A 9,103-nucleotide genomic window follows, 5' to 3' on the forward strand; every position below is an offset into this window, starting at 1 on the left:
AGAAGTGTGGCTATTAAGTGAAGAAGTACCTATTAAAAGGGTTGAGAGGGCCAATGGAATGCGTGCGCAATCCTTTCGTTTGAAACAATGCTGGGTTGTTTACGGCACAAGAACTTAACTTGGTTCAGCTTCAAGGATGGTGCTGTTCAGATACTGAGTGAGTCCTGGTTTCTTATTACTTACCCAATGGAAGCCTCGGCAATATTCTCCACAGAAACTCCAATTCGACGAGAGTCCTGTCATGGAAGCAAAGATTGAATATCGTTTGGGGGGTTGCTTCCGCTCTGACTTATCTGAATGAAGAATGTGAGAGGCAAATCATTCAAAGAAATGTTCAGACTTGCAATATATTGCTTGATGCAGAGTTCAATGCTAAGTTTGGGGATTGGGGTCTGGCAGAAGTTTAGTCACACTGTTCGAATATAAGAGAAGCTACTATACCGGCAGGAACAATGGGATATCCCGCACCTGAGTATCTTTATTCGGGTATTTCCACTGAGAAGACAGATGTTTACAGCTTTGGTGTGGTAGTGTTAGAGGTGGCAACGGGGAGAAGGCCTCTTGATTATAATGGAATTGTGGTTGTTGACTGGGTCTGGGACCTGTGGAAAAAGGGGAAACGAATTGAGGTGATTCGTGTTGATGGGGCAGTTTGAAGGGGTAGAAATGGAAAAGATGCTGATGATGGGACTTTCTTGTGTGCACCCAGACAAAAAAGGTGAGCGCCGGTGAAGGAAGCTGCAAGGATGATTAGAGATAGAAGCACCACTGTTGCCGGTGAGTAAACAAAGAGTGGGCATTTGACCTCTTTTACCTACATGTGAATCTGAAGAAATAGTGAATCTCGGTGGAGATCGTCCCAGTCTTGATGATGCACTGTATATGACCCAACCCAATTTAGCTAAGACTTGCTCAGGAAAGGCCACACACATTAACATTACTTCAAATGGTTTTCGTCTTTGTTGCAGTTGGTATCAGACATGGTTGAAGCTTGTTAACCAAGACCAGTCTTCCATTTTGGATATCGGGGGAATTCCACCTTTCAACAAACCTCAACGAAGAAGTTGTGTTTCCTTTAATATAGTTTTTATAACTATTCCTCTGTAATGCCCGAAAATGAAGAGGAGATTGCTCTTATTAGTCATTCTCATTTTGACCGTTATGCACTTATTTCTGCTTCTTTCTTGTTGTATCATTTTTATACAGTCTCCCTCCTTATTGTTAAGACTCTTTTTGATTGAATAGTGTGAAACTGTATTAACGCTCACACCCCTACCAGTGCCTAAGCCCTTGCCTTGGGGTGGAGTCGAGCTAGCCCAGATATAGTCTTTCAGTTCCTTTCTGATAAACCAACTTACTACTCATAACGAAAAAGATCTCGATTTATTTACAGATAGATATCGTGTGTACTGATTGACCAGATGCGACCGATACCTGTTGACAGATGACAGACAGAAGAGCGGGAAGTAGCATATCTTTCAAGAAAGAAAATGATGTTACTTACTTACAAGCAAGGTATTCGCCCCCCCCCCCCCTGAATAAAAGAAGGGAAGCAGTATTGATTTTGTATTGACGGATTGAGGAGTCATGCTTTACCAATTTCCAATACAGTTGATCCTGTGTAATTTGAGCATAAAAAGCGGATCTTTCTTTAGCACCTCTTTAGCACCTAGTCATGCATGTGAAGCACCTGTACTTCAATCGATTAACCAAGCACGGGAGATATTCGCTAAAAGGATAGATAACCGGGATATTGAAAAAAGAAGGGTCGTAGAGAGATGAGCCTTTGCGACCGTTTACAAGAGTGAATACCGAAAGAGACAATTCCAGATGCCCTCAGACAGATGCCACTAAACAAGTAAAGGACAACGGACAGTTTTCGTGTATCGGCGGGAAGACCAACTCTCATTCAAGGAAGCGGACCGTTGACGACAGCAGGCCGGGAAGGACAGAGACTACTAAAAAAGGCGAAACTCACATCTTTTTAGAGGCCGTACTTGACCCATCCTTCCCCTGAAACTCGCAATTTAGCAAAGAAAACCATTCCGTACCTTTTTCTCATGTCGCTACCAGCTACAGATCAGATATGACCGGTTGGTTGAAGAAAGAAGAAAAGAGAAATGAACGATTAAGCGAGACTTTGCCTTATAGACCAATGAAATGGAAGTTTGATTAGACAAAAGTTCTTTGAGGACCTCTTCAGCTTCCCCGCTTATTATTGCTATCACCTCACTTTAGTCCTGCTTACTTTTTATGAAGATAAATAATGAAAGGCTTTACACAAGACCCTTACACAGGCGAGAGAGAGAGCCTTCGCTTACCTGCTTACTTAACCGTGGCCTCCTATCGTATCTATATCCCCTTTCTTTTCTTTCCTTCAGTTACATCAAGTCTCAGTTCTGCTTCCAACTACCGATGGGAGAAGGCTTGGATGTATAGCAAGAAAGAATCAGAGGTATGGCATACGGGATATATGAAATGAAAGGGGTTGGAAACAGAGCTGGAGATGAGCGCTAGCCAATGGTGAATACTGAAGAAAGCACCTTAGCAATTACCAGTAATGCCCCTATCGACCTCAGTCTTGTTTTTTGCTAACTTGAGTAACGAACACTATCTCATTAAAGGCCGAATATCCATATATATCTTTATGGAAGAGAGTCGGCCCACTTTTAGCCAGTGATTATGCCCGTTTTAGCCCTACCGTCCACCCCTATATAATGGAAAGGGGTACTTTTGAGAGCTGATGTGTAACGGATCAAAGCGACCGTTAGTCGGGCTGATCTGTGATTGGTCAAGGCGAGCGAGAGGACACATACCTCCTTCATATTCCTTAAATGGGCAAGACTCAGATACTGCATGCGAGAAGTATAAGAGTTTACTGAACCTTAGATGGAATTGTGAAACCGAAACCGACAGGTGAAGGGGAAGGAATTTACAGTGAAAGAACAGAGAAAGAGCGAAGTAGTGAGACCGACAGGTGAAGGATTGAATGAATAAGGTAAATAGGTTCTGGTTACGGTGAAGGTGAGGTAGTTATTGATCATTCATCCTTCTTCTTCAATCAATTCATTCTCTGATTCTTCTTCTTCAAGAACTCCTTTTCCTCTCCTCTCTTGTAAAGGATTGAATTCATCTTGTCTTGCTTCAGTCTTTCCTCTCCTGTAAAGGAAGATCTGATTCTTCTTCTTTCACTGTTCAGTCTCATTCATCTTTCATTGTTCAATCACAATCCAATCAGGGAATATCGGAAAAGAAGAATAGAGGTTCAGCAGGAGAAGATCAAGAATAAGTAGTCTTTGTTTACAGGTCAGGTAATATCTGTTCAGGAAAGAGCTACTTTTACCTCCTTCAATCAGGTCAAAGCCTCAAAGTAAAAAGTAGGAATCCGAGAAAACAAGACCCATACGTCTTTCTTGTAAACTAATTATTCGATCTGTAGATCCCAACAAGGCTGCCACATCACTAAACAACCCAGGGATGTCTCTTGCAAAGAAGAATTCGTAGAGATTTTTCCAGAACCCCAGTCGAGCCTACCCGACTGATATAATCTAGAATCCACTCTCTGCCTTTACTTAACTTAGTAGTAGGCGAATAGTGTGTTAAGATCGATATCAGTCGTTAGCTCTGATACCAGTTGTTAGGATCGCATAACAACGCACACGCTCAATCTAGATGAACACAAAGAAAAAAGGATAGAGAAAAGTTGCAAGGAGAACTCTGGCTAAAAGGATTTTGTATTGATGACTTCAGGTATGTACAACAAGAGAGAGTACAGAGAATAGAAAAGTACATTTTCAAAGCTCTACCAGACCAGATATATATATGGTATAGTTTACTATATATAGCTTTACCAGATTTAGCCATCTACTATATATAGCTATTTACCATATATAGCTTTACCGGATATAGCTTTACCATATATAGCTTTACTAAGTATAGCTTTACCGGATATAACCGTTGACCAAGCTATAAATAAGTACCAGGCTCCATAAGCCTAACAATTCTCCCACTTGGAGACTGATCTAGTCAACCAAGAATTTCACTCTCAAACGACCATGAGCATCCACTGCACCATACCAATTGAGGTTTTGCACAACCTCAATATTCCAACATCAACACATTTTGTCAACATGTTTGTTGGATTCTTTGTACCCTCTATCTTCTCAAAACACATCACCATCTTCAACTAACCTTCGAGTGAAATGGTATCGCCTTCTGTGTTTTGAATGATAGACCGAGTTCCTCGCCAACAGCATGAGTCTTAGGAGTTTCTTGAGTATCTGCTACAACATCACTATGTGAATCTTTTAGCAACTCAACCTCAACTCCCACTTGCTTCACCTCTGGTTTCTCAGCAAGAGTCTCAGAAGTTTCTTGAGTATCTGCTACAACATCACTCTGTGAATCTTTGAGCAACTCAACATCAACTCCCACTTGCTACACCAGAGTGTTTTAGCAAGAGTCTTCCGACCCATGCAACCTCCTCTGGAGTTTCAGCAACGCTTCCAGCCGACGCAACCTCCTCTGGAGTTTCAGCGACGCTTCCAACCGACGCAACCACCTCTGGAGTTTCAGCGACGCTTTCAGCGATGCTTCTGGCCGACGCAACCTCCTCTGGAGCTTCAGCGATGCTTCCGGACGACGCAACCTCCTCTGGAGCTTCAGTGACGCTTCCGGACGACGCAACCCCCTCTGGAGCTTCAGCGACGCTTCTGGACGATGCAACCCCCTCTGGAGCTTCAGCGACGCTTCCGGACGACGCAACCCCCTCTGGAGCTTCAGCGACGCTTCCGGACGACGCAACCCCCTCTGGAGATTCAGCGACGCTTCCGGACGACGCAACCCCCTCTGGAGCTTCAGCGACGCTTCCGGACGACGCAACCCCCTCTGGAGCTTCAGCGATGCTTCCAATGACGCAACCCCCTCTGGAGCTTCAGCGACGCTTCCGGTACTTTTCTTCAATTCCCTAACAGTCTTTGTGAAGCTAGCTCGTTTATGTTTGCTCATAACGCAGTTCTCACAAAGACTCATAACAATCTCCGCATCAAATACACCTTGTTCATAGCCGACGGTTTTTCGTACATATTCGACATCGTCTTCAACAGACCTGACGTTGTCTTCTCCTTGAGCTTCCACTGTTTCGTGGTCATGGTATCCGGCTTCACCCTCAACAGAGGTTCGTGACGATCTTTCTGGTACAGATAATCTTCAATCTGCATCTTCCAGAAACCGAAATCGGATCCATCGAACTTCTCAATTCCAATCTTTGAACTTTCCATCTTCACAGATCGCGGTGAATTTCGCCTGGCTCTGACTTCCGCCTGGCTCTGATACCAGTTGTTAAGATCGATATCAGTCGTTAGCTCTGGTACCAGTTGTTAGGATCGCACAACAACGCACACACTCAATCTAGATAAACACAAAGAAAAAAGGATAGAGAAAAGTTGCAAGGAGAACTCTGGCTAAAAGGATTTTGTATTGATGACTTCAGGTATGTACAACAAGAGAGAGTACAGAGAATAGAAAAGTACATTTTCAAAGCTCTACCGGACCAGATATATATATGGTATAGTTTACTATATATAGCTTTACCAGATTTAGCCATCTACTATATATAGCTATTTACCATATATAGCTTTACCGGATATAGCTTTACCATATATAGCTTTACTATATATAGCTTTACTAAGTATAGCTTTACCGGATATAACCGTTGACCAAGCTATAAATAAGTATCAGGCTCCATAAGCCTAACATAGTGACCATATTTGTATGCGCATTCACATGGCACGTTCCAAGATCTCCCGCAACGAGAACCTAAGACATGGTTGATTTATAGTAAGTTGAAAGAATAAATGGATCGATCATAGGTTGGTTGAATATTGAGTGTAGCTTAGGCTACGTCTTCTGTTTACGCGCTACTAAGTCGGCACACAGGATCTTAGACAGGTTTCGTCCCCTTTCGGACCTTCTTACTAGCTAATATAGTAAAAGCCTAATGCAAATAGACCGAAAAAAGAAGAGTTCTTTATAGATGAGTTGTAGTCGATTCGCCCGTTATGGCTCGTCTCGCACTTAGTCACTCGCGTCGGATAGGGGGAAGTCTTTTCAGAAAAAACTCGCTGTTAGTTCTCCATATATATATGATTGATTTTTGAGATACTAACTCTTTGGTTGGATCGTACAGGGAACTTCTATAAAGATCTTTCCACTCATTCATCATACTCAAAGTCGAAGTCACGGCCGGCATGGGTGGGGGGCTCGGAAAAAGAACTTGAATCGGTGTCGTGGTGGTACTACGAGATGGTGATTTCTTGTAGTATAGAAGAATAGATCCGCAAACCTATTGTATTGATTGACCATAGATGCGACCGCTATCTAAGAGAATCTCAGTAGTTCTTCTATCGTTCAAGGGCAAGGGGAAAGTAGCGGCTTGCCTAGATCTCGTATTTCCCACGTAGTCCATTGGTCAAACCAAGGATTCTCTGATCAAAGTAATCTAGAGATTCTTTTTCTTTGTTCTGGTATGTAGGCGAGCTAGGAGCGCATCAATCGGGTCGAAAACTCAGATAGGATCATCATCATGGCCCTTTTCTTCTTTCTTTTGTTTGTGTCCGGCTTTATTAGTGCAAAAGAGGTGTGGTGTGTGTGTTTTTTAAGGCTTATCCGTGAGCTGCTGCTCTGGGGCATCCAATTCCTCTTCTTTCTTTCCTGAGGATCTCACATCGAGAGTTGCTTCTTCTTGTTCATGGTCTTCCTCAGATTTCGAGAAATCGGTCAGGGGGCTACCCTCTTCTCGTCTCACAATCCATTGCCTGAACCTATGCCTGAACCTATTCATTATCGGTCTCAGAATTCCATTGCCTCTCCTCACCTCTCGAGATATATATATAAACTCTTCCCCAGAGGATAGCGGAAGCTCCAGGATGAGTATGTCCTGCCTGGATTCTCGAATTCATTCTCGTCCTAATCCACCATGGAATTTTCTCAATCTACAAAAACATTGATGGAGAGGAAAGAAAAGATAAAAGATTATGGACCGGAGAGGAATGAAGCTGCTTTACCGATAGGGAGAGGGCTCGTAATGATCTTCTTTCTCAAAGATCACAAGGTGCTGGGTGGATCCATAGGTTTTTGTGAAAGGGATGCCCCGTATCTTAGATGTGGCTTGCTGAAAAGAAAAAGCGAATTCCTCTATTTGATGTCTATTCATTTACACTTCCATTCTTTGTAGAGGAAGGATAACTGCTTGCTAGCTGGGAGCTGTATGAGCGGTAACGTCCACGTACGGCTCTGTGAGAAGGGCGGTGGCCAGAAATGGCCTTGTTGTACCTCACTCACGTCTTCAATGGGGTCTGCTCTATTTTTTTGGGAGAGTATGCCAATATGATCTTAATGAGGTGCGGGGCTTTGCATCTGAGATTCATTGGGCTTCCCTCTTCTAGGGCCTGCATCCCAGCGTTTTTGTGCAATAAACCCCTCCAGCCGAAGACTAGTGGTAGGTGGTCCCGCAGAGCTTTCGGAGAAGGGTAGCCTAGTGTGTAAGCACAGCAATGAACCGCGACGAACCCTCAGACGACCTATCTAAGATTAAGAGGGAGATCCTCAGTAGTGGTGACCCTTTCACTCTTCCACGGACTGATACATGTACCGAATGCTCATACGGGAAAGTTGACTCCTAAGTCTGGAACCTGGGGGGTTGCTCCGATAAATCTCCTTTCTTTCTCGTCCACTCAGGGGGGTGCGGACACACTTGCGCAGATTACAGGTGACGGTTACAAGAATGGCGAGGAAGTGAACAGTACCCGACGACATTCAGGGATGGATGTAGACCCATCGGGCAGGGATAATCATTCTGGTCCTGGGAGAGGTGGAGACCATTCTCAAGAACCAAAAAGACTGAGCTGAGGGAAGCCCTATGAGTCACTGAAATGACAGAGGGTCCTTGATCTATCAATAGAGATAGAGGAAGCAAAAAAGGGGCTTTGCTCCTACAATATGAAGAAAGAAAGAAGGGTCGAAGTTTAGACCGCTCACACTAGTTCGACCTATAGAAAAGATCATGAAAGAGGCGATCAGAATGGTACTCGAATCCATTTACGATCCCGAGTTTCCAGACACATCGCACTTCCACTCGGGGCGAGGCCGCCACTCGGCCCTAAGACAGATCAAAGAAGAGTGGGGAACCTCTCGCTGGTTTTTGGAATTCGACATCAGGAAGTGTTTTCACACCATCGACCGACATCGACTCATCTCAATCTTGAAGGAAAAGATCGACGATCCCAAGTTCTTTTACCCCATTCATCAAGTCTTTTCCTGCAGACGACTCGTAGGAGGTGAGAAGGGCCCTGACTACTCCGTCCCACACAGTGTACTACTATCGGCCCTACCAGGCAACATCTACCTACACAAGCTCGATCAGGAGATAGGGAGGATCCAACAGAAGTACGAAATTCCGATTGTTCAGAGAATCAGATCGGTTCTATTAAGGACAGGTGATGACCAATCAAACTCGGGAGAAGAAGCAAGCTTCAACGCTCCCCAAGACTACAGAGCCCTCATTATGGGGAGGGTAAAGAGCTTCCAACGCAAAGCGGCTTTTCATTCCCTTGTTTCGTCGTGGCACACCCCACACACAAGCACCACACGGCTCAGGGGAGACCAGAAAACGCCTTTCGGTTTACCCACGGCCCTTGCCGCCTTCCTTAACAAGCCCTCGAGCCTCCTTTGCGTCGCCTTCCTCATAGAAGACACCGGGTTGACCCCTCAGGATGAATTCTATGGTCGAGAACGCTGTAATAAGAAATTGGCCATGAGAGAACCTGATAAGTATTACAAAAGAAAAGGACTAATGATATAGCTGGGCGGGGAGGCGAGACTAGTTATCAGGTCAGAGAGACGCCTGGCCCCTAAGCTGGCCCCCTTAAAACCCCATTACTTAATAAGGATTTCTTACGCGCGATATGCTGACGACTTACTACTGGGAATCGTGGGTGCCGTAGAGCTTCTCATAGAAATACAAAAACGTATCGCCCACTTCCTACAATCCGGCCTGAACCTTTAGGTAGGCTTTGCAGGAACAACAACAATAGTTGCACGGAGT

At 44.4% G+C, this 9,103-nt stretch overlaps 1 pseudogene; it reads right to left on the reverse strand.

Annotated features, from left to right (window-relative positions):
• Positions 1–6,833: 6,833 nt before the first annotated feature.
• LOC147792661 (uncharacterized) lies at positions 6,834–7,953 on the reverse strand (annotated as a pseudogene).
• Between the last annotated feature and the right edge of the window lie 1,150 nt (positions 7,954–9,103).

The sequence above is a fragment of the Cucurbita pepo genome, chromosome 5, assembly GCF_057944985.1.
Source record: "Cucurbita pepo subsp. pepo isolate OVF chromosome 5, ASM5794498v1, whole genome shotgun sequence".
Taxonomy (NCBI): domain Eukaryota; kingdom Viridiplantae; phylum Streptophyta; class Magnoliopsida; order Cucurbitales; family Cucurbitaceae; genus Cucurbita; species Cucurbita pepo.